This window comes from Aotus nancymaae, unplaced genomic scaffold (genome assembly GCF_030222135.1).
Source record: "Aotus nancymaae isolate 86718 unplaced genomic scaffold, 86718_ANA_hifiasm-v0.15.2.pri h1tg000051l, whole genome shotgun sequence".
Classification (NCBI taxonomy): Eukaryota; Metazoa; Chordata; class Mammalia; order Primates; family Aotidae; genus Aotus; species Aotus nancymaae.
In genome coordinates this window covers 24,551,277-24,575,323 of record NW_026988465.1, presented here as the reverse complement: position 1 = coordinate 24,575,323, position 24,047 = coordinate 24,551,277, and the positions used below count along the sequence as shown (strand labels likewise).

At 43.2% G+C, this 24,047-nt stretch overlaps 2 non-coding genes across 2 annotated transcripts; both read right to left on the bottom strand.

Moving 5' to 3' along the window:
* Window positions 1-8,203: 8,203 nt before the first annotated feature.
* Window positions 8,204-8,297, bottom strand: TRNAI-UAU (transfer RNA isoleucine (anticodon UAU)). The gene is made up of 2 exons: window positions 8,260-8,297; window positions 8,204-8,239 (listed from the first exon to the last, which is right to left on the bottom strand). It is a non-coding gene; the product is annotated as a tRNA-Ile (tRNA).
* A 14,909-nt stretch (window positions 8,298-23,206) lies between these two features.
* On the bottom strand, window positions 23,207-23,279 carry TRNAT-CGU (transfer RNA threonine (anticodon CGU)). Its single transcript has one exon. It is a non-coding gene; the product is annotated as a tRNA-Thr (tRNA).
* Between the last annotated feature and the right edge of the window lie 768 nt (window positions 23,280-24,047).

The following is a 24,047-nucleotide window of genomic DNA, read 5'->3' as shown; positions in this document are numbered from 1 at the left end:
GTAGGGACTGCTTTTAATGTTGCAGCTCAGGGAGTTAAAATAAAGGTACTAATGATTTATTTGCTTGGTTAGCTGAAATATGGATTCAAAGATGGCCCACTATGAGCGAACTGGAAATGCCTGATCTCCCTTGATTTAATGTAGAGGAAGGGATCCATGGTGGAGTGGATGAGTCACTTTAGACCTACTCAACCCAGCTGGGAGGGTCCAGAAGATATATCCTTGACCATGGTTTGTGAAATGGATTTGTGAGGGCAGCACCTGCATCTCTGAAGAGCCCTGTAACTGCTCTTCTCTGTATGTCAGATCTAACACAGGGAACTGCAGTCACTCAACTACAAAATTTAAATACAATGGGAATAATTGGATCCTGAGGTGGCAGGGGCCGAGTGGTGGCACTCAACCATCAAAGGCAAGGTGGGCATAGCTACTGTAATGGACAGCAGAGTCAGAGCAGCAATCAAAATAGTCTGACTCATGTAGAGCTCTGGCACTGGCTAATTAATCACAGTGGTCCTAGAAGTGAAATTGATAGGAAGCCTACCGCATTTCTACTTAATTTATACAAGCAGAAAACTTCTAAGCTGAATGGACAAAAGACAAATTTGAATTATAAAAACATAATCACGGCCCCTCAGTCAATTTCTAGACCTGAGCCAGTTTATAGGCCCAGAACCCCTTGAATGAAGGGGAGCCCGGGTCCCCTCGAGGAAGGACTCCACTACATTACTGACAATTTATGCAGTGACTCTTTCTCTTGTCTTTCCTCAAGGAGACCTCCGACCTTTTACCAGGTAACTGTGCACTGGGGCAAGGGAATGATCAGACATTTTAGGGACCACTGGACACTGGCTCTGAGCTGGCACTGATTCCAGAGGACCCAAAATGTCATTGTGCTCCTCCAGTTAAAGTAGGGACTTGGCTGGGCACAGTGGCTCACACCTGTAATCCCAGAACTTTAGGAGGCTGAGGTGGGCGGATCACGAGGTCAGGTGATCAAGACCATCCTGGCCAACTCGATGAAACCCCGTCTCTACTAAAAATACAAAAATTAGCTGGGTGTTGTGACACGTGACTGTAATCCTAACTACTAGGGAGGCTGAAGCAGGAGAATAGCTTGAACCCGGGAGGTGCAGGTTGTGATGAACCAAGATCACGCCACTGCACTCCAGTGTGGTAACAGAGGCAGACTCTCTCTCAAAATAAATAAATAAATGAATAAAGTAGGGTCTTATGGAGGTTAGATAATTATTGAAGTTTTAGCTCGCATCCAACTTACAGTGGGTCCTCTGACTTATCCTGTGGTAATTTCCCCAGTGCCAGAATGCGTAATTGGCATAGATATACTTAGCAGCTGGTGGAACCTCCACGCTAGCTCCCTAACTGTTAGAGTGAGAGCTATGATGGTGGGAATGACCAACTAGAAGCCACTAGAGCTGCCTCTACCTAGAAAAATAGCAAATCAAAAAGAATATAGCATTTCTGGAGGGATTGTGGAGGTTAGCACCATCATGAAGGACTTGAAAGATGCAGGGGTGCTGATTCCTCCACATCCCTGTTCAACTCTCCCATTTGGACCGTGCACAAGACAGTTGATTCTTGGAGAATGACAGTGGATTATCGTAAGCTTAGCCAAGTGGCGACTCCAGTTGCATCTGCGGTACCAGATGTGGTTTCATTGCTTGAGCAAATTAACACATCTCCTGGTACCTGGTATGCAGCCATTGACTTGGCAAATGCCTTTTTCTCCATTCCTGCCAGAAGCAATTTGCCTTCAGCCGGAAAGGCCAGCAATATACCTTTACTGTCTTACCTCAGGGGTATATCAACTCTCCGGCTTTGTGTCATAATCTTATTCAGAGAGACGTTGATTGCCTTTCACTTCTGCAAGATATCACACTGGTCCATTACATTGATGACATTATGCTGATTGGATCCAGTGAGCAAGAAGTAGTAAACACACTGGACTTATTGGTGAGATGTTTGTGCGCCAGAGGATGGGAAATAAATCCGACTAATATTCATAGAACTTCTACCTCAGGAAAATTTCTAGGGCTCCAGTGGTGTGGGGCCTGTTGAGATATCCCTTCTACAAAAAAAAAGAATCATTAGAAAACTGCATTGCTGCCTTCTGTTTTGAACAACTCCCCAGAAGTTGGCATAATCTAAGTCAGTGCGAAGTTCTAAAATCAAGCCATGGAAAATGGGATAGCCACAGTCCTTGACTGGTCAGAGATTTGTAAAGGAAACAAGAAAGCCACTTGTCACACTTTTTTTGTGCCTCTGGCAATTTTATTTTCATACTGTGTCCTTAAAATCACGTGGTCATGGTCTTAACTAATATATATGTAACATCATGTACCGTATTCACTTTTAAAATATTATCAGAGACTCTTCTGTTGAAAATATTCTGAAGCAATCTCTTTTCTAGCTATGATTCTGGGGCCATAACCACAAGCAAACCTTTGCATTTGCCTTTCCCTCTGCTTGGACCTGTCTTTTACCACAAATTTCCTGGACTGTCTACCTTATTTCCTGAAGGGCTTTGCTTTAATGTCACTTGTCACTTGCTTAGAGAGGTCTTCTGTGACCCTCTATGAAATGACATCCCAGTGCATATCCTGGTATCCTCTATACTGCTTGTCACATATTTTTATTTTTCTCTATAGAACTTATCACCTCTTTCTCTAATTATATAATTATCTTAGTTGTTTATTTTTTCTCTCTTCCTGTTATGTTATAACTTAGGTTTCAGAGATCGGGGCTTTCTTTTCCCCTACTGTAATCTCAGCACTTAGAAGGGATGTGGTGAGAAGTAGGCATTGCATATTTGGTGATTTTATTTTTCTTGCTTTTTTAGAGAAAGTCTTGTTCCGTTGCCCACATGATCATAGCTCAATGCAGCCTCAAACTCTTGGGCTCAGGCTATCCTCGCACTGCAGCCTTCCATAACGTTGGATTACAGGTATAAGCCGCTGTGCCTGGCCCTACATATTTGTTGAATGATTACATTGAGATAAAGAGCACAAGAGGAAGAGTGGATTTGAAGTTGATAATATTCCCATGTATTGATGTTACAGACCTGTGAGAATTTCCAGTCAGAAATGTCCAGTGGGTAACAGGATTCATGGTTCTGTATTCAAATGAGAAGTCTCAGAAGAAAGTAATGTTATAGGCTCAGTATTTACAGAGTTGTTCTAATCAAGAGAATAAATACAATACAAAGAATGTGTGATAGTTACTCTTATGGGTCACATTGACTTGGTTAGGGATGCCCAGAAAGCGGGTACAACACTGTTTCCATGCAAGTGTTTCTGAAAGAGATTAGCATTTAAAACAGTAGGCTGAGTAAAGAAGGTCCATTGTCATCGGTGTGGGCAGGCATCATCCAGTCTGTGAAGGGCCCCAGACAGAAAAAAAAAAATCGGGGGAGGAAAAGTAAACTTGCTCTCTCTTCTGGAGCAGGAAGAGCCATCTTTTCCTCTGTTGGACATCAGAGCTCCACACTCTTGGGCCTTCAGATTCTGGGACCTGCACCAGTGGTCACTTCACCTGCCTTCTCAGGCCTTCAGACTCGGCCTAAATTGTATCACTGGCTTTCCTGTTCTTCCGTGTGCAGAGAGTACACTGTGGAGCTTGTTGGCCTCATAATCACGTGTGCCAATTCCAATAATAAATAATTATATATATCTGTATATTTTTTGCTGGTTTGTTTCTCTGGAGAACACTTACTAATGCAGAGTTTAGTAACAAGACTGGTTCTACAGAAATCTTTTTTTTTTTTAGAGATGAGGATCTCACTATGTTGCCCAGGCTGGATTTTCTCCTGGACTCAAATGATACCTCCCAAGTAGCTGGAACCACCATGGCTGACTCGAGAAACACATTTGAATTAACACACAGAATTTTAAGAATGAAGAAACACACAGAATTTTAAGGATGAATTTACTGAATTGGTTTTTGAATTTCTGGAATTAGCCCTGTAATCTGATCAGACTTGAAGATGCTAAGGACTCTATTTCCAGGTGTTAAGAGAGCACTAATAGTCAATGGCATAAGTTGTGTATAGAAATATGCACACATCTGCATTAGATATGTTAAATTTAGCCTAAAGCTTTCTTCTTACGTATACTAAGTTTGACCTAAAGATTTCTCCATACACCGTGAACTATAACCTAACTGAATGTATAAACAGGCTGTAACCTATCTTTGAACCAATCATTGAGTTCAGCCAATCACAGTCAACGAAGTATTCTAACCATGTTAGAATAAGGCAAACACCAACCTGTAACCAACCCAGCTGTTTCTGTACCTCAATTCTATTTTTTTGTATCTCACTTTCCTTTTTCTGTCCATAAATCTTTCACCATGTTTTTTCTCTGGTGACCAAATCTTTCACAAGAGTTTTTCTGAACCTTTTCAGGTTCGAGAGCTGCCTAATTCATGAATTCTTCTTTGCTCAATTAAACTCTGTTAAATTCAGTCTGTCTTTTTTTGGGGGGTAAGGGAGAGGGAGACAGAGTCTCGCTCTATTGTGCAGCTGAAGTGCAGTGGCACAATCTTGGCTTGCTGCAGCCTCTGCCTCTTGGGTTCAACCGATTCTCATGCCCCAGCCTCCCTAGTAGCTGGGACTACAGGCATGCACCACCATGCCTGGCTAAATTTGTATTTTTAGTAGAGATGGGGTTTTGTCATGTTGATCAGGCTGGTCTTGAACTCTGACCTCAGGTGATACACTTGCTTCAGCCTCCCAAAGTGCTGGGATTACAGGTGTGAGCCGCCGCACCCAGCCTAAGGTTTTTCTTTTAACAGCTACTCCTCATCAGTCACTTATATGAATCAAGGAACTAAGTAACTCTGCATAGATAATACTGTTGAACCTTTTTGGAAAACTAAGGAATATAACATCTTAGCTCGTTACTCCTATTGCCACCCAGCAAAATGGTGACAGAAAAAAGTAAGCTCAGGAATTTAAAGTCTCAGTTCAAGCACCACAATAAATGACCTAAGAGCTTTTCAGTATCCCTTTAGGGAGAGTCTTATTTCCTACAGTTGTGGGACTGAAATTGCTGAAAAACAAACACAAGTCACAGTCCTACAGTTGGCTAAATTATAATACATTTGAACAACCAGCCTCACAGGGTGTCTACTGTTAAAGTGAGGACATGGATTGGGGAAAAATGAGGTTCTGTAAATTGGGATGGGAATGCATGGTAAGTTGGGATGGGAATGTGTGGAAAGATCCTGACGAAGCTGGGGACATTGAGCTCTCCTAGATTCTGATGAGTTTTCTCTGTGGGTGGAAAAGGTCTCCTCATCCCCAGTGGTATCAGCCTGTCTACCTCTGTCTGGGGGGATTCGCCCTGCATTGCCTGAGGAAACAGTAATGGCCTCCCTTGAGGTAGGTGCCATACAAGATATTGCTGAAGACCTGTAACTACACTAAATCCCAGCAGGCCCTAGAGGTAAAGGACAAAGCGTGAGCTATGAAGAGGTGTCCATTGCAAAAGAATGAGTTTTCTCATTTATATAAGCGGAAATCTGGGGAACGTGTGTGGGAATGGATATTATGAGTGGGATAATGGTAGAAGGAACATAAAGTTGGGTCAGGTTGAATTTAAAGCTGTGGACCCACTAAACAGAAGTGCTGCATTTAATGTTGTAGCTCAGGGAATTAGAAGGGGCTTCCATGGTTTGTTGGCTGAAACATGAATCAAAAGATGGTCCACTGTAGGCAGATTGGAGATGCTTGATCTCCCTCGGCTTAATGTAAAGGAAGGGATTCAAAAGCTTGAGGAGATGGGAATGTTAGGGAGTGCAGATTTGCCAATTAAACCTACTCACTCATGATGGGAGAGTCCAGAAAATACAACTGTCACCAATACTTTGAGAAATAAATTGTGAGGGAAGTCCCAGCATCCTTGAAGAGCTCTGTGATTACTCTTCTGTGTAGGTCTTGAATGGGGAAGAAAATGGGATTCTTTAAGTTGGGATGGTAACGTATAGAAAGACCCTGATGACGCTGAGGACATTGAGCTGCGTGTGGAAACCACAGCCACTTGACTGGAAAACCTACATGCAATGGAAATACTGGATCTCAGGGTGGCAGGGGCAAAGTGGTGGCACTCGGTCATCAAACAAACGGTGAGTGTGGTAGCGCGAATGAGCTGAGGAGTCAAAGCTGCAATCGGAACAGCCTGACTCTCATAGACCTGTGGCTTCAGCTATTTGATCATGGTGTTCCCAGAAGTGAAGTAGATAGGAAGGCCACTAAGTTCTTTCTTTTCTTTCTTTCTTTTTTTTTTTTTTAGCAAAATGATGTTTTTATCTTACCATTATGCATAAAAAGGAAGATAAATATGCCAATGGTGCACTTCTAATTTGTCAGAGCAATTTCACAGTATTTATGCAATTTAGGAAAGAGTCATATCAGTTGTTAAATTGTTACCAGGGCAATTATCAACTAAGACAATCAACTACTTGACCTGCATAAGCACAGAACTACCAGGTCAAGTGAACAAAAGTCTAACTCAGTAAAAGCAGAGTCAGGGCTTCTCAGTGCCCAGACTTGAGCCAGTTGTAGACTCAGAACCCTTTGAATGAAGAGGCAATGGGGCCTTCTTGAGGAGGGACCTGGTGCGCTACCAAGAATTCATACTATTAATCTTTCTCCCAGCCTTCCTCAGGGGACCTCCCATCTTTTACCAGAGTAACTGAGCACTGGGAGCAAGGAAATAATCAGACTCTTTAGGGACTATCGTTCTGAGCTGACACTGATTCCAGGAAACCCCAACATCACTATGGTACTCCAATCACAGTTGAGACTTATAGAAGTCAGGTGACCAGTGAAAGTTTAGCTCAAGTCTGACTCACAGTGGGTCTGGCAAGTCCCTGAACCCATCCTGTGGTTATTTCCCCAGTTTCAGAAAGCATACTTGGAATGGACACACTTAGCATCTGGCAGAATCCTCACATTAGTTCCCTGACCTATGGAATGAGGGCTATTCAGGTGAGAAAGAATGATTGGAGGTCATTAGAACTGCCTCTACCTAGGAAAATAGTGAAGCAAAAGCAATACTACATTTCTGAGGGGATCGTAGAGATGAGTGCCACCATCAAGGACTCAAAAGATGCAGGGGTGACATTTTTGCTTTCTTACATCAGAGCTCCAGGTTCTCAGGCCTCAGAATCTGGGACTCCAGCGGCAGAGTCTCCCTTCCTGCTGGCCCCCTGTTTCCTCAGGCTTTGGACCCAGACCTGAACCCTACCACTGTTTTTTCTGATTCTCTAGCTTGCAGACAGCATATTGTGCGATCTCATCTCCATAATCCTGTGAGCCAATTCTCATAATTCCTCTCATTTATCTTTATATATCCTAGTGGTTCTGTTTCTCTGGAGAACCCTGACTAACACAGAATGTGTATATCATTACCTGTGTGGAGAGCTGAGGACAGAACCGTGGGGGAATATTCATATTTAAGGAACAGGAGGAAGAATCTGCGAGACCAGATGAAATCTAGGAAAGACTGGATAAAAGTACAGCAACCTGGAATCAAGTATTTCAGACATCAGCATCAAGATAAATGTGTTTTTTCAAAGAAGGTAGTCTGTTTATTTTTTGACGAAATTAGGAAGAAATACATACCCAGCCACTTATGTCTGATGTTTCACTCCTGGGGGAAACAGCATTTCTTGTTTCCTAGTCAGGTTTTTATCAGGTAGGCAGCGGGGCTCTACTCAGAACACGTTCAGGTTTCACAGGTGGAGTTTAACCACTTCACTGCCCACGTTGTGGACATCAAAACTAAGGTAGCTGGGAGCACCTTCTGCACATTGATGAACCCTGGCGACAGCCGCACGAAATCGCAGGAATAAGACTCAGTTTTTCCACCTCCTTTGCTCAGTCTCCAAAGAGCTGAAGAATAGTTTTTAAAGGGAGGAGCAAGGGAGGCAGGAAGCTTCATTGAAGCTGTACAACCTGGCTGTGAGGCCTCCTGATGGAGGAGAAATGAGTTTGGTGGATGAGTTCAGTTTGGGTCTTGATGGTTTTTGGGTTTCTTCCCTTCTCTGAAATCTGCCAAACATCCCCCTTGATCAAAGGAATCTTGATGGGCTCACCACGGAAAATGTATCCCTTTTACTTTAAAGAGAAGGGAAAAATGCATTATGGTGAAATGTCTGAAATCACATTTGGAAGAAAACATGCTCCAGGTGAGGCTCGAACTCACAACCTCGGCATCACCCGCACATATACTGTCGTATAAGTACCGCGCGCTAACCGATTGCGCCACTGGAGCATGCTTTCCCCAGCCTGGCCATGCGCGCTCTACAGAGCCGTGAGCTCCTGAAGCGCCCGACTGGGCCTCGCGCCAGAGCGGGAGCGCGCGGAGCCGCAGGGGACCCTCCCTCGGCGGCCGCTCGCCTCTGCAGGAAACACGATCAGATCCGGATGTCTCCATGTCTCCTGGAAGACGTCTGTGATCCTGCCCCCATGCCACCGGGAGCCAACATTTCCCGGGAATATGCGGGTGCTCTTTTCACAAAGCCAGAGAAAAGCCGAGGGGGAAAAGGAGCCACTCCGGCTTCCCGTTGCCATCGTTCTAGCAAAACACGGCTTCTGTGGAGGACGCGAGCCGTTTGGCTTCTTCGTAGTTTCACCGCGCCCTGCCCCGCCCCGCCGGCCTGTGATGCCTTCAGACCGAGGACGAGGGGACGCGGAGCTCGCCGCCTGCCTCCCTCTGCGCGTCTCCGCGCGCCCGCGCGCTCCTGGCGGCCTCCCAGCCTCGCCCGCAGCGCGCCCGCTTCGCAGTCCAGCATCTCCCTGCTGTCTATCCGCATTCCCCAAAACCCTCCCGGAGGCTGCCTGAAAACTGCATTCGGAATCACAGAGCCAGCTGGTCAGGCGACCTCTTCTGGGAAACTGGCACAGCAGCACTCCTTATGTGCAGCAGGTGACCCCCTCCAAGGCGCGGTGCACCCCCGGCGCCCCCACCTCTGTCTTCACCTTCTTTACCAGTTCATTGCAGACAGTTTGCCTCTGTGACGTACACCCCTCAGTAACCTCATCTCTGGGGTCTCAATTTTAAGGCCAATTTTGTTTGCTGTTCGTTTGTTTCATTTTGGTCTGGGAAACCGCAGCTAAGTACCCACGCATACACACAAGACGTGAAGTCTGTTCGCTTTTACAGAATAAAAGTCAACCAGAAGAATTGTGTAAAAGGAATAATAGCCTGCCTATTCCTGACCACCGAACACTTAACAAACAGGACTGAGTAACAGGTCAGTGACTAAGTTTCTCCACACTTGGAAAAAAATAAAAAAAGGAACGGCCTCTCTCTCTCGATGTCTATTGCATAGCTGTTTTAGGAGCATTTCATGTGTTTTAAATAACACCTTAAGGTGAGGAGCAGTGAGAAGCCACACAGGCGCTTTGGTAGATGAACACCTCACCAGAGAAGCTCCTCCATACTCACTGCACAGTCCCAGAGGGAGTCACCAGGCTCGGCCTGAGCTTCTAGAGATTGCTTCATCTAAATAACAGTGGCCTGTAACAGCTGACAGAGCTTGCCATGGTGCTGCGGTTTGACTGTGTGCGTTTCTCCAAAATCATATTGAAACTTAACCTCCACTGTGATATTAAGAGGTGGGGCCTTTTGGGAAGTGATGAAGTCCTGAGGGTTCTGTCCTCCTGAATGGGATTATGCCTATGTAAAAGAGGCTTCAGGGAGCTGCCTGGCCCTCCCATCTCTTCTGCTCTGGGAGGATGCAGTGAGAGGCATCAGCTTTGAAGCAGACAGAGCATCCCTCACGAGACACTGTATCTGCTAGAGCCTTGATCTTGGACTTCCCAGTCTCCAGAACTTTAAAAAAAAATTCTGTTCTTTATAAATTATCCAGTGAAAGGTATTTTGTTATAGCAGCCCTAAAGGACTAAGACACATGGGCCAGGCACTGTTGTGAGTGAGTTCTATAAACCTCGTAACAATACTGATGATGTTGTGTTCCAAAATCAGATCTAGATACAAAGAGCCAGCACTTGGGGAATTATTATTCTTAAGGGATGAAAACTTATAGGACCCACAGTATGTCACTGTATATTAAACAACTCCATCAGGACGCAGGTCAGTGACATAATATAGGATTTATAAGCTTAAAATTATGATCATGGAGAAAAAGGTGGATGGAAAGCTAAATGTTTTGAATTGCTGATGTTCAAAAAAAAAAATGACTGTCTTCAGTTCTCTATCCACTGTGCCACAGAAAACTGGCCTGTGTGGTCTACATAAATAGACACCCTGGCCCTCTGGCTTCGAGTTGAATTTCATTAGTGAGAGCACTAGCATAAGATCAGAATGAGAGCGGAGAAAGAGGCTGGAGTATTTATTTGTCTGAATCCCTTTCTGTGGGTCAACTCAGGCTAGTTCATAAAAGTGAACCTTTCCTTCATATTTCATTAATGGCTCTTTCCTCTCTCCTTCAGGTCTAGGGGTGTTGGCCATTCTACTAGCAGTAACCCTAGAGTACTGCCCTCTTCTTTGTCCTTCCCCTAGCCTGCCCACACCTTTATGAGACACCTTTATTAAACAGTCCCTTATTAAATCCTTTTAAAATTATTGCAATTTGCACAAGACATTCATCTGTTTTCTCTTAAAATCCCGACTAATAGAAATCCTGATACGATTGATAATGTCATTATGAGTGATTAGAATAGTTTTAGGAGGTGGGGGAGGGGTGGCTCATGCCTGTAATCCCAGCACTTTGGCAGGTCGAGGTGGGTGCATCACCTGAGGTCAGGGGTTCGAGACCAGCCTGACCAACATGGTGAAACCCCATGTCTGCTAAAAATAAAAATTAGCCAGGCATGATGGCAGCTGCCTGTAATCCCTGCAACTAGAGAGGCTGAGGCAGGAGAATTGCTTGAACCTGGGAGGCAGAGGAGGCAGAGGTTGTAGTGAGCCGAGATGGTGCCACTGCACTCCAGCCTGGGTGACAGAGCAAACTCTGTCTTAAAAAACAAACAAGAGTAGTAGTTCATATTATGTTTTGGCCAGTTTTGGGAGGCAGGGCAGGGTGGCTCAGACCGTAATCCCAACACTTTAGGAGGCTGAGGCAGGAGGATTGTTTGAGGCCAGAAGTTCAAGACGAGCCTGGTATGGTGAGATCCCATCTCTACAAAAATATTTAAAAATTATCCAGGTGTGGTCGTAGTCACCTGTGGTCCTAGCTACTCAGGAGACTAAGGTGGGAGGATCACTTGAGCCTAGGAGGTCAAGGCTGTAGCATGCTATAATTGCGCCAATGTACTCCAGCCTTCCAGCCTCACCCACAGAATGAGATTTTGTCAAAAAAAAAAATATTATTTTTTAAGTAGGGGAACAAAAACATGAAAATAAACGTGCTATTTTTGCAATAGTTACACAAATATAGAAAAATTACGATGTCTTCAAACTACTTTTCAAGGACATAAAGATCTGGTAGCAACTGACATGTCCTATTTAAACTCATCTCAAACAGCAATTGTAGGTTATGCTCAAATTCCCTCTCAAAAATATCATTCTCTGTGCAACAATGGCAGGGAATATTTAGAGGATTCTCAAGTCCAAGGCTCAAGGCTCTAATCATTTTGTTCCAGAATCAGATATGGCTGTGCCTGCTCTACCATTTGAGAAAAGTGATAAGCCTTTTTACAACCGGAGGAAAATATGCTGTTTATCTTTTGATGTATTTCCTCATCACAAATTTTTAAGGCTATGTTAATAAATTGAAAATGCTGAAATGGTATTTTAAACATTTCAGGATGAACAAAGTTTTTACCTTATTATGCAAATAAAGACTTTCAGGTCAGGCCAGGTGTGGTGGCTCATGCCTGTAATCCCAGCACTTTGGAAGGCCTAGGTAGAAGAATCTCTTGAGCCCAGGAGTTCAAGACCAGCCTGGGCAACATAGAGAGACACCCATCTCTACAAAAACTTAAAAAAAAAATAGCCGAGTGTGGTGGCACACACCTGTGGTCTCAGCTACTAGAGAGGCTGTGGTGGAAGGCTGTAGAGGTCAAGGCTGCAGTGAGCCGTGATCAGACCGTTGCACTCCAGCCTGGGTGACAGGCGAGATCCTGTCTCAAAAGAGAAAAAAGTCTCTCAGGTAATAAAAATTGTTTCAGAGAAGCCCACAGGAAATAGGGTGTCTGGACATTATGAAAACTCACCCAGGCTGCTGTCCGAGGGCACGATCTCAGCTCACTGCAACTTCTGCCTCCCAGGTTCAAGCAATTCTCCTGCCTCAGCCTCCTGAGTAGCTGAAATTACAGGTGTGCACCACCATGCCTGGCTAATTTTTGTATTTTCAGTAGAGACAGGGTTTCACCATGTCGGCCAGGCCGGTCTCAAACTCCTGACCTCAGGTGATCCACCTGCCTCAGCCTCCCAAAGTGCTGGGATTACTGGCATGAGCCACTGTGCCCGGCTATGATGACTTTTAATCTCCTCTTCTCTCAGTGATTAATCTCTGGTTGTTTCATGAGATTCCTAGGAAAAAGGTTCAAGACAATTGCGTTCCTTTTGAAAGAACTTCCTTCAGTTGTGTGTGGGGAACTTCAGAGACAGCCCCTCCCTGCATCTGCACTTGGAGGGAAGAAACAAGGGAAGGCCAGAGAGACCTTGATTTTGAGGCAGCTTCTAAGCCTTCCAGTTACCTTTAAATCTAAGTACTTGGCGTGCCCAAGCACCATACTTTCGGGTATCATTTTCTTTCCTTCTTTTCCTTCCTTCCTTCCTTCCTTCCTTCCTTCCTTCCTTCCTTCCTTCCTTCCCTCCCTCCCTCCTTCCTTCCTTCCTTCCTTCTTCTCTCTTTCTTTCTTCTCTTTCTCTCTTTCTTTTCTTTCATTCTTTCTTGCGAGTTTCACTCTTGTTGCCCAGATTGGAGTACAGTGGCGCAATCTTGCCTCACTGCAACCTCTGCCTCATGGATTCAAGCAATTCTCCTGTGTCAGCCTCCTGAGTAGCTGGGATTGCAGGTGCATGCCACCATGCCCGGCTAATTTTTGTATTTTTAGTAGAGATGGCGTTTCATCATATTGATCAGGCTGGTTTTCAACTCCTGACCTCAGGTGATCCACCCGCCTCAGCCTCCCAAAGTGCTGGGATTACAGGCGTGAGCCACTGCCCCTGGCCAGCTCTCATTTTTTAACACGTAGACAATATCTGCCGCTTCCTTCTGGCTCTCATGATTTCTAATGAGAAATCTCTTATTCGAATTGTTTTTTCTATATGTAAGATGTTTCTTTTGAACTTTCAAGATTTTTTTCTGTGTCTTTAGTTTTTTCTTTTCTTCTTCTTCTTCTTCTTTTTTTTTTTTCTTTTGAGACAAGGCCTCCCGAGTAGCTGGGACTAAAGTTGCATGCCACCATGCCTAATTTTTTTTTTGTATTTTTGTAGAGACAGGGCCTTGCCATGTTGCCCAGGCTGGTTTTGAACTCCTGGACTCAAGCCATCCTCCTACCTTGGGCTCCCAAAGTGCTTGAATGACAGGCGTGAGCCACCATTGTGCCTGGCTGAGTTTTCTGAAGTTGTGTCTTGAAGTTGTGTTAAGTTTGTTGAAGTTGATGTGTCTTGGCATGGAGTTAATTGGGTTCACCATGTTTGGAATTTGCTCCTTTCTGCATCTGTAAGTTAGTGTTTGGCCAAATTTGTCAAATTTCCAGTCTGGGTACTGAAAACCCAAAAAGGAAACCCAGGGAATCACCATGTCATTTTTTGGACCTCAAGGTCCCTTGCTAATTTCATACCTTCAGTCTACCTTTTAGAATCTATGTTTATGTTACATTAATACCCAGACGTTTTAGCTGTATGTGCCAGGAGAAATAGGGAGAAGTGTGTCTATTACATCTTGGTCTAGAAACAGAAGTCACCCCTTCTTTTTATCTTTTTAAAAAATATTATTTATTTATGTATTTATGCATTTATTTTTTTGAGACAGAGTCTTGCTCTCTCACCAGGCTGGAGTGCAGTGGTGTAATCTTGGCTAACTGCAACCTCAGCCTCCTGGGTTCAAGAGATTCTTCTGCCTCAGCCTCCTGAGTAGCTGAGACTACAGGCACACGCCACCATGCCTGGATAATTTCTGTATTTTTAGTAGAGACAGGGTTTCACCATATTGGGCAGGCTACTCTCAAAATCCTGACCTCATGAGCTGCCTGCCTCGGGCTTCCCAAGTGCTGGGATTACAGGCATGAGGCACCATGCCCAGCCTATATTTTTTATTTCTATCAACCCCATGAGTAAGTTTGAGGGTGAATTCTAGAAATAAGAGAATCATCATATTAACGGCTTTTATATTTGACCACAGGAACCGTAAAGTAGAGGTGGGTATGAGGACATCACAATATGTATGCATGGAAAAATAACAAACATTTGTTTATAGGACTCAGTATTCAATGTGTGCTTGAGGGGTACCTTGCCACCCATGACCATCATAAATAGAATGCATCCTTCTGCAAGTACTTTCAATAATCTCCTTATAAATGTGCTCTTTCTCTCTCTTTTTTATTTTTTTCTCTTCTTTTTTATTATTTTAAAAATATATTTTATTGTGCTTTAGGTTCTGGGGTACATGTGCAGAACATGCAAGATTGTTACATAGGTACATACATGGCGATGTGGTTTGCTGCCTTCCTCCCCATCACCTATATCTGGCATTTCTCCCCATGTTATCCCTCCCCAACTCCCCACCCACCACTGTCCCTCCCCTATTCCCGCCCAACAGACCCCAGTGTGTGATGCTCCCCTCCCTGTGTCCATGTGTTCTCATTGTTTAACACCCACCTATGAGTGAGAATATGTGGTGTTTGATTTTCTGTTCTTGCGTCAGTTTGCTGAGAATGGTGGTTTCCAGGTTCATCCATGTCCCTACAAAGGACACGAACTCATCGTTTTTTATGACTGCATAATATTCCATGGTGTATATGTGCCACATTTTCCCTGTCTAGTCTATCACCGATGGGCATTTGGGTTGGTTCCAGGTCTTTGCTATTATAAACAGTGCCACAATGAACATATGTGTGCATGTGTCTTTATAACAGAACAATTTATAATCCTTTGGATATATACCCAGTAATGGAATTGCTGGGTCAAATGGAATTTCTATTTCTAGGTCCTTGAGGCATCGCCACACTGTCTTCCACAATGGTTGTACTAATTCACACTCCCACCAGCAGTGTAAAAGTGTTTCTATTTCTCCATATCCTCTCCAGAATCTGTTGTCTCCTGATTTCTTAATGATCACTGTTCTAACTGGCATGAGATGGTATCTCAATGTGGTTTTGATTTGTATTTCTCTAATGCAAATCAGTGATGATGCCCTTTTTTTCGTATGTCTATTGGCCTCATGTATGTCTTCTTTTGTAAAGTGTCTGTTCATATCCTTTGCCCACTTTTAAATGGGCTTGTTTTCTTCTTGTAAATCTGTTTTAGTTCTTCGTAGATTCTGGATATTAGCCCTTTGTCAGATGGGTAGATTGCAAAATTTTTTTCCCATTCTGATGGTTGCCGATTCACTCTAATGATTGTTTCTTTTGCTGTGCAGAAGCTCTGGAGTTTAACTAGATACCTTTTGTCTATTTTGGCTTTTGTTGCCAATGCTTTTGGTGTTTTAGTCATGAAGTCTTTGCCTATGCCTATGCCCTGAATGGTTTTGCCTAAGTTTTCTTCTAGGGTTTTTATGGAGTTAGGTCTTATGTTTAAGTATTTAATCCATCTGGAGTTAATTTTAGTGTAAGGTGTCAGGAAGGGGTCCAATTTCAGTTTTCTGCACATGGCTAGCCGGTTTTCCCAACAGCATTTATTAAACAGGGAATTCTTTTCCCATTGCTTATTTTTGTCAGTTTGTCAAAGATCATATGGTTGTAGATGTGTGGCATTGCCTCCAAGGCCTCTGTTCTATTCCATTGGTCCATATCTCCATACCAGTACCAAGCTGTTTTGATTATTGTAGCCTTGTAGTATAGTTTGAAGTCAGGTAGTGTGATGCCTCCAACTTTGTTCTTTTTGCTTAGAATTGACTTGGCTATGCAGCTCACTTTTGGTTCCATGTGAAGTTTAAGGTAGTTTTTTAAAGTTCTGTGAAGAGGTTCTTAGGTAGCTTGATGGGGATAGCATTGAATCTGTAAATTACTTTGGGCAGTATGGCCATTTTCACAATATTGATTCTTCTTAACCATGAGCATGGAATGTTTTTTCATCTGTTTGTGTCCTCTCTTATTTTTTTGAGCAGTGGTTTGTAGTTCTCCTTGAAGAGGTCCTTCACATCCTTTGCAAGTTGTATTCCTAGGTATTTTATTCTCTTTGTAGCAATTGTGAATGTCAGTTCGTTCTTGATTTGGCTCTCTTTAAGTCTGTTATTGGTGTATAGGAATGCTTGTGATTTTTGCACATTGATTTTGTATCCTGAGACTTTGCTGAAGTTGCTTATCAGTTTCAGGAGATTTTGGGCTGGGACGATAGGGTCTTCTAAATATATAATCATGTCGTCTGCAAATAGAGACAATTTGACTTTCTCCTTTCCTAATTGAATACTCTTGATTTCTTTTTCTTGCCTGATTGCTCTGACTAGAACTTCCAATACTATATTGAATAGGAGTGGTGAGAGAGGGCATCCTTGTCTAGTGCCAGATTCCAAACGGAATGCTTCCAGTTTTTGCCCTTTCAGTGTGATATTGGCTGTGGGTTTATCGTAAATAGTTTTTATGATTTTGAGATTCGTTCCATCAATACCTAGTTTATTGAGAGTTTTTAGCATAAAGGGCTGTTGAATTTTGTCAAAGGCCTTCTCTGCATATATTGAGATAATCATGTGGTTTTTGTCTTTCATTCTGTTTAGGTGCTGAATTACGTTTATAGACTTGCATATCTTGAACCAGCCTTGCATCCCTGGGATGAAGCCTACTTGATTGTGATGGATAAGCTTTTTGATGTGCTGTTGCAATCGGTTTGCCAGTATTTTATTCAAGATTTTTGCATCTATGTTCATCATGGATATTGGCCTGAAGTTTTCTTTTCTTGTTGAGTCTCTGCCGGGTTTTGGTATCAGGATGATGTTGGTCTCATAAAATGATTTGGAGAGGATTCCCTCTTTTTGGATTGTTTGAAATAGTTTCCGAAGGAGTGGTACCAGCTCCTCTTTATATGTTTGGTAGAATTCGGCTGTGAACCCATCTGGACCTGGGCTTTTTTTTGGTTGGTAGGGTATTAATTGCTGCCTCACCTTCAGCCCTTTTTATTGGTCTATTCAAGGTTTTGACTTCTTCCTGATTTAGGCTTCGGAGGGTGCAAGTGTGCAGGAATTTATCCATATCTTCCAAGTTTACTGGTTTATGTGCATAGAGTTGTTTGTATTAATCTCTGATAGTAGTTTGTATTTCTGTGGAATCTGTGCTCATATCCCCTTTATCATTTTTTATTGCATCTATTTGATTCTTCTCTCTTTTCTTTTTATTATTCTGGCTAGTGGTCTATTTTGTTGATCTTTTCAAAAAACCAGCTCCTGGATTTACTAATTTTCTGGAGGGGTTTTATGTCTCTATCTCCTTCAGTTCTGCTCTGATCTTAGTTATTTCTTGTTTTCTGCTAGCTTTTGAGTTTTTTTGATCTTGCTCCTCTAGCTCTTTCAATTTTGATGATAGGGGGTCAATTTTAGATATTTCCTTGCTTCTCATGTGGGTATTTATTGCTATACGTTTCCCTCTTGACACTGCTTTAAATGTGTCCCAGAGATTCTGGTACCTTGCGTCTTCGTTCTCGTTGGTTTTGAAGAACATCTTTATTTCTGCCTTCGTTTCATTGTTTATCCAGTCAACATTCAAGAGCCAGTTGTTCAGTTTCCATGAAGTTGTGAAGTTCTGAGTTAGTTTCTTAATCCTGAGTTCTAATTTGATTGCACTGTGGTCTAAGAGACTGTTATGATTTCCATTCATTTGCATTTGCTGAGGAGTGATTTATTTCCAATTATGTGGTCAATTTTAGAATAGGTGTGTTGTTGTGCTAAGAGTATATATTCTGTGGATTTGGGGTGGACAGTTCTGTAAATATCTTTTAGGTGTGCTTGGTCCAAATCTGAGTTCAAGTCCTGGATATCCTTGTTAATTTTCTGTCTCGTTGATCTGTCTAATATTGACAGTGGAGTGTTAAAGTCTCCCACTATTATTGTGTGGGAGTCTAAGTCTCTTTGTAGGTTGTTAAGAACTTGCTTTATGTATCTGGGTGCTCCTGTATTGGGTGCATATATATTTAGGATCATTAGCTCTTCTTGTTGCTCTGATCCTTTTACCATTATGTAATGCCCTTCTTTGTCTCTTTTGATCTTTGTTAGTTTAAAGTCTATTTTATCAGAGATTAGGATTGTAACTCCCGCTTTTTTTCGCTCTCCATTTGCTCGGTAATTCTTCCTCCATCCCTTTATTTTGAGCCTATGTGTATCCTTGCACATGAGATGGGTTTCCTGGATACAGCACACCGATGGGTTTTGACTTTTTATCCAATTTTCCATTCTGTGTCTTTTGATTGGGGCATTCAGCCTATTTACATTTAAGGTTAATATTGTTATGTGTGAATTTGATCCTGCCATTTTGATGCTAGCTGATTGTTTTGCCTATTAGTTGATGCAGTTTCTTCATTGTGTCGATGCTCTTTACCATTTGGTATGTTTTTGGAGTGGCTGGTACTGGTTTTTTCTTTGTATGTTTAATGCTTCTTTCAGGAGCTCTTGTAAGGCAGGCCTGGTGATGATGAAATCTCTGAGCAATTGCTTGTTCATAAAGGATTTTATTTCTCCTTCACTTATGAAGCTTAGTTTGGCTGGATATGAAATTCTAGGTTGAAAGTTCTTTTCTTTAAGGATGTTGAATATTGGCCCCCACTCTCTCTCTGCTTGTAGGGTTTTTGTGGAGAGATCCACAGTGAATCTGATGGGCTTCCCTTTGTGGGTAACTCGACCTTTCTCTCTGGCTGACTTTAGCATTTTTTCCTTCATTTCAACCCTGGTGAATCTGATGATTATGTGCCTTGGGGTTGCTCTTTTTGAGGAATATCTTTGTGGTGTTCTCTGTATTTCCTGGGCTTGAACATTGGCCTGCCTTGCTAGGTTGGGGAAGTTTTACTGTATAATAGCCCGAAGAGTGTTTTCCAGCTTGGATTCATTCTCTCTGTCACATTAAGGTACACCTATCAAATGGAGATTAGGTCTTTTCACATAATCCCATATTTCACACAATCGCATATTTCACATAATCCCCATATTTCTTGTTCATTTTTTTAACTCCTTTTTTTCTCTAATGTGGCCTTCTCATTTTAATTCATTCAGTTGATCTTCAATCTCTGATATGCTTTTTTCTGCTTGGTCGATTCGGCTATTGAAACTTGTGTATGCTTCGCAAAGTTCTCATGTATTTTTAGCTCCAACAGTCATTTATATTCTTCTCTAAGGTGTTTATTCTCATTAGCATTTCATCAAACCTTTCTTCAACATTCTTAGTTTCTTTGCATTGGGTTAGAACATGTTCTTTTAGTTCGGAGAAGTTTGTTATTACCACCTTCTGAAGCCTGTTGTTTCAGTCAATTTATCAGACTCATTCTCCATCCAGCTTTGTTACCTTGCTGGTGAGGAGTTGTGATCCCTTGGAAGAGGAGAGATGTTCTGGTTTTTGGTGTTTTCATCTTTCTTGTGCTGGTTTCTTCCCATCTTTGTGGATTTATCTACCACAAAAAAAAGGCTTTGTAGTTGGTGACTTTCAGATGGGGCCTCTGAGTGGATGTCCTTTTTGTTGATTAGTTAGTTATTTCTCTTTTTTAGTTTTCCTTCTAACAGTCTGGGCCCTCTGCTGTAGGACTACTGGAGGTCTACTCCAGACTCTGGTTGCCTGAGGATCACCTGCAGCAGCTGAAGAACAGTAAGGTTTGCTGCCAGTTTCTTCTTCTGTTATCTTTGTCCCAGAAGGATACCTGCCAGATGTCAGCCTGAGTTCTTCCTTATGAGGTGTTTCTTTGGATATACAGTGGTCAGGGAGCTGCTTGAGGAGACAGTCTGTCCCTTATAGGAGCTCAAATGCTGAGCTGTGAGCTCTGTCATTTCATTCAGAGCTGCTGGGCAGTTACATTTAAGTCTACTGCAGCAGAACTCATAACTGCCTTTTTTTCCCTGGTGCTCTGTTCTGGGAAGGTGAAGCTTTATATATAAGTTCCTGACATGCTGCTGCCTTTTTTCAGAAATGCCCTGCCCAACAAGGAGGTAGCCTAGTCACAGTCTGTCAGCAGAGGCATTGCTGAGCTGCCATGGTCTGCCCAGCTGCTGTATAAACTTCCTTGCAGTTTTGTTTATAGAGGTATAGTTAGCACTGCCTTGGTAATGGCGGACTGCTGCGGTAATGACTGTCTGCCTTGGTAATGGCTGACTGTCTCTGTAATGATGGACTGCCTCAGTAATGGCAGACACCCTTTCCCCCACAGAGCTGGACCGTCCTGGGTCAGGCTGTGCTTGTTGTGAAACTCTCAATCCAGAGCGTTTCAGATTGCTGTTCTTTGTGGGAGTGGGACCCGCCGAGCCAGATCACCTGGCTCCCTGTTTCAATCCCCTTTTTTTCAGTTGAATGGGCGACTCTGTCTCCCAGGCATTCCAGGTGCCAGTTGAAATGGCCACCCACATTTGTGTGAGTTTTTGTATGGAGACCTGCTGGAGACTCGTGGTGCTTTTCTGCCCAGGAATCTCCTGGTCTGTGGGCAGTAAAAATTCATTTGGAAATGCGGTGATCACTCACCCTCTGCATTCTTGCTGGGAACTACACTCCAGAGCTGCTCCTATTTGGCCATCTTGGATCAGTCCTCTTTCTCTCTCTTTCAAGACTTTAGCAAAGAAGAAATACAAAATAAAAGCAAAAGAAAACACCACAGTTAAATATAAACATACGATAACAGAAAATAAAAACCATTTCCCCAAAAACAGACAAGCCCAACTAATGAGGCTTTTAACATCAAGAACAGATGTCACCTGAGGTGAGGAGTTTGCAACAAGCCTGGCCAACATGTCTCTACTAAACAAGCCTGGCCAACATGTCTCTAAAACCCCGTCTCTACTAATAAATACAAAACGTATCCAGGTATGGTGGCAGTGCTTGTAATTGTAGCTACTCAGGAGGCTGAGGCAGGAGAAAAGATTGAACCTGGGAGGTGGAGGTTGCAGTGAGCCAAGATTGCGCCACTGCACTCCAGCCTGGGTGATAGAGCAAACTTCATCTCCAAAAAATAAAAAATAAAAAAAGGAAAAGGAAAAAATACATTATTATTTACTAGATATTATGCAGATATAATAAAGGTGTGCAATAGTGCTATGAAAAAGCACCTCTCACCTAAATTGAGGGCAAAGTGATACGTTACTTGAATTCTGAAAGGGTAGGACTTAGCTAGAAGAAGGGATGAAGGTATTATTGCGTGGAGAGAAAACAGTATCTATGAAGTCATGGAAACAAAGTACCTTGCGGGCTTTCAGAAAGGAATAATTGTCCGAAACTGTGAGCAACTAAAAGCTGCTCTGGCCAATTTTAGTGGAAATGAATAATCTGTGCCTGTCCTGATTCTTAAGCCATTTAAAGTAGATTTTCCAAATTTAGTACAACGAAAAGTGTTGGATTATTTCAAGAATCCAAATTACCATTTTGAGGAGTCCATTTGTGGCTTGTGGACATTATTATATTATTAAGTATTTAGAGCAAATGTGATGGAGAGAAACTCCATCATTTTAGTCTCTGATAGAGATTATTGGCTTTAACAATTTATGTAAGCCACTCAGATGTTATCTTTGGATGTTTAACTTTGCAGGCAGCTCAATTTATGCCTCAATTTTAAGGCATAAACTGAGACTGGGTGGATTGGTCACTACATTTAGGTAGAATCTTTATCAGGGCTTGCGTGTTGGTTTCTGTGTTCTTCTATATTTGCTGACTTTGGTTTCTTGGCCTTCAGGTACATTTTCTACCTCCTGCGGTATTTACAAATTTGTTACATCCTGGCTCTCGTTTCTTTTCTTCTCTTTTCTTTTTTTCCTTTCTTTCAATAGGGTCTCAGCTCTGTCACCCAGAGGCGTGATCATAGCTCACTGCAACCTTGAACTCCTGGACTAAAGTGATTCTCCTGCCTCGGCCTGGAATTACAGGCTTGAGCCTTGCTGTACTCAGTCTGGTTGTATTTAGTTAACTGTGCTTCATTCAAGACACCGTTACTTAGCAGGGACTAGGGTTCATACTCTGCAAGGCTCTGAGATATGATATTAAATAAGGTATGATGCCTGTCATCAGGGGAGCTTAGAGTCCATTAAATTAGCATCACAAAATCGCTGATTATAATATAGTTTCCTCAGGCCTATAATGGCTAAATTAGTGAGGACTCCTTAGGTTGCAGGTGACTGAGATTCCATACAAATACGTTTATCAGAAAGAGGCATTTGTTGGCTGGTTTATATTGACACTGACTGTTGTATTGGTAGATCTTCAAAGATTCCTACAGCTGAATTTCGTGTATCATCACCACAGCACAGCAGTTTCATTTCCAACTGTTATGAGGAATTTTAATTTTAGAATTCCTTACTTTTGGTGATAATATTGGTGCTGTGTATTTATTTTTGGTTTTCAGTAGGAAGCAGTGAAGCCAGCTTGCTTCTGCCATTTTTGGAACCAGAAGTGTATTTCTAGCATTCCCTGCTTTTGCTAGCAGTACATTTCTGCACTCTGAGAAGGTGGGCTGAAATGGTTGCTTATCAATTTGAATAATTTCCAGTTTTAGGTTTTGGCATCTAATAAACACATCCCCTCGGCCCAGCGCTGTGGCTCTCGCCTGTAGTCCCAGCACTTTGGGAGGGCGAGGTGGGTGGATCACTTGAAATCAAGCGTTCCAGACCAGCCTGACCAACATGGCGAAATCAGTCTGTACTCCAAAATACAAAAATTAGCTGGGCATGGTGGTGCACGCCTGTAGTCTCATACACTTGGGAGGCTGAGGCAGGAGAAGAATCGATTGAACCCGGGAGGTGGAGGTTACAGTGAGCCGAGATGGCGTCACTGCACTCCAGCCTGGGTGACAGAGCGAGACTTTGTTTGGAAAAAATATAAAAACAAAAATACTGAAGTTACACACTTTGGAAGCAACCACCAGAAACCGAGGGTCAGCCTGCTAGGCCCTAGTGAGATTTGAACTCACGACCCCTGGTTTACGAGACCAGTGCTCTAACCCCTGAGCTACAGGGCCACAATGAGACAGGGCTATTTCCGGTTACTAAAGCTATTGTCACCCTCGACTCAGTTTTGTTGTTTGGTTTATACTGGTTTCTAGAATATTTGATCTTTCACTTTCTTCCCTTTTCCGATTTTCTGGCGTATGGTCAAACAAAATAAATCTCTGCATTCCCTAATGATTTTAGCATCCCCTCCGATTAGCTTTTGGCCATTTTTAGCCACGCCCCCTCGTCTGCAGTACTTTTCGCCCTGGTTAACGCCCAGATATTCTGGACTTCAGTTCTCAGGGTCTTGGGGGAAAAGCGCCTTCATCTGTCTCAAATTCCCCCAGGTTGTAAATCAAAAGGGCCGCACTGGAGGGCGAGGGCGGGGGCGGGGGCGGGGCTGTCTGGAGGGAGCGATGAATGAAGCCCCTCGCGGGGACAGAAGCTGGGGAGCAGCTCCGCCGCTGAGTCTCGTCTTCAAGGCGGCATCGTGGCGGAGCGGCCACTGGGGCGTAGATCTTGGCAGGGTTTCTCATTCTCCACTGAGCGACTGAAATCCAGACAGGAGAGGTCCGTCCAGCGGCGCTTTGGCAAAGCCGGAAAACTGTTCGCCGCCGCGAGGGAAAGGGGCCGTGAGGGGCGTGGGAAAAGCTGCTCGAGGACTCTGCTGGGACGGGCAGACCCGGGTGAAAAGGTAAAGCAGACCGCGAATCTTAGGTCTCCTGTCCCAAGCCGGGGCCCTGCGCTCATAAAGAAACAGTATCCCTTGGGAAAAAAAGAAACGACAACAACAACAA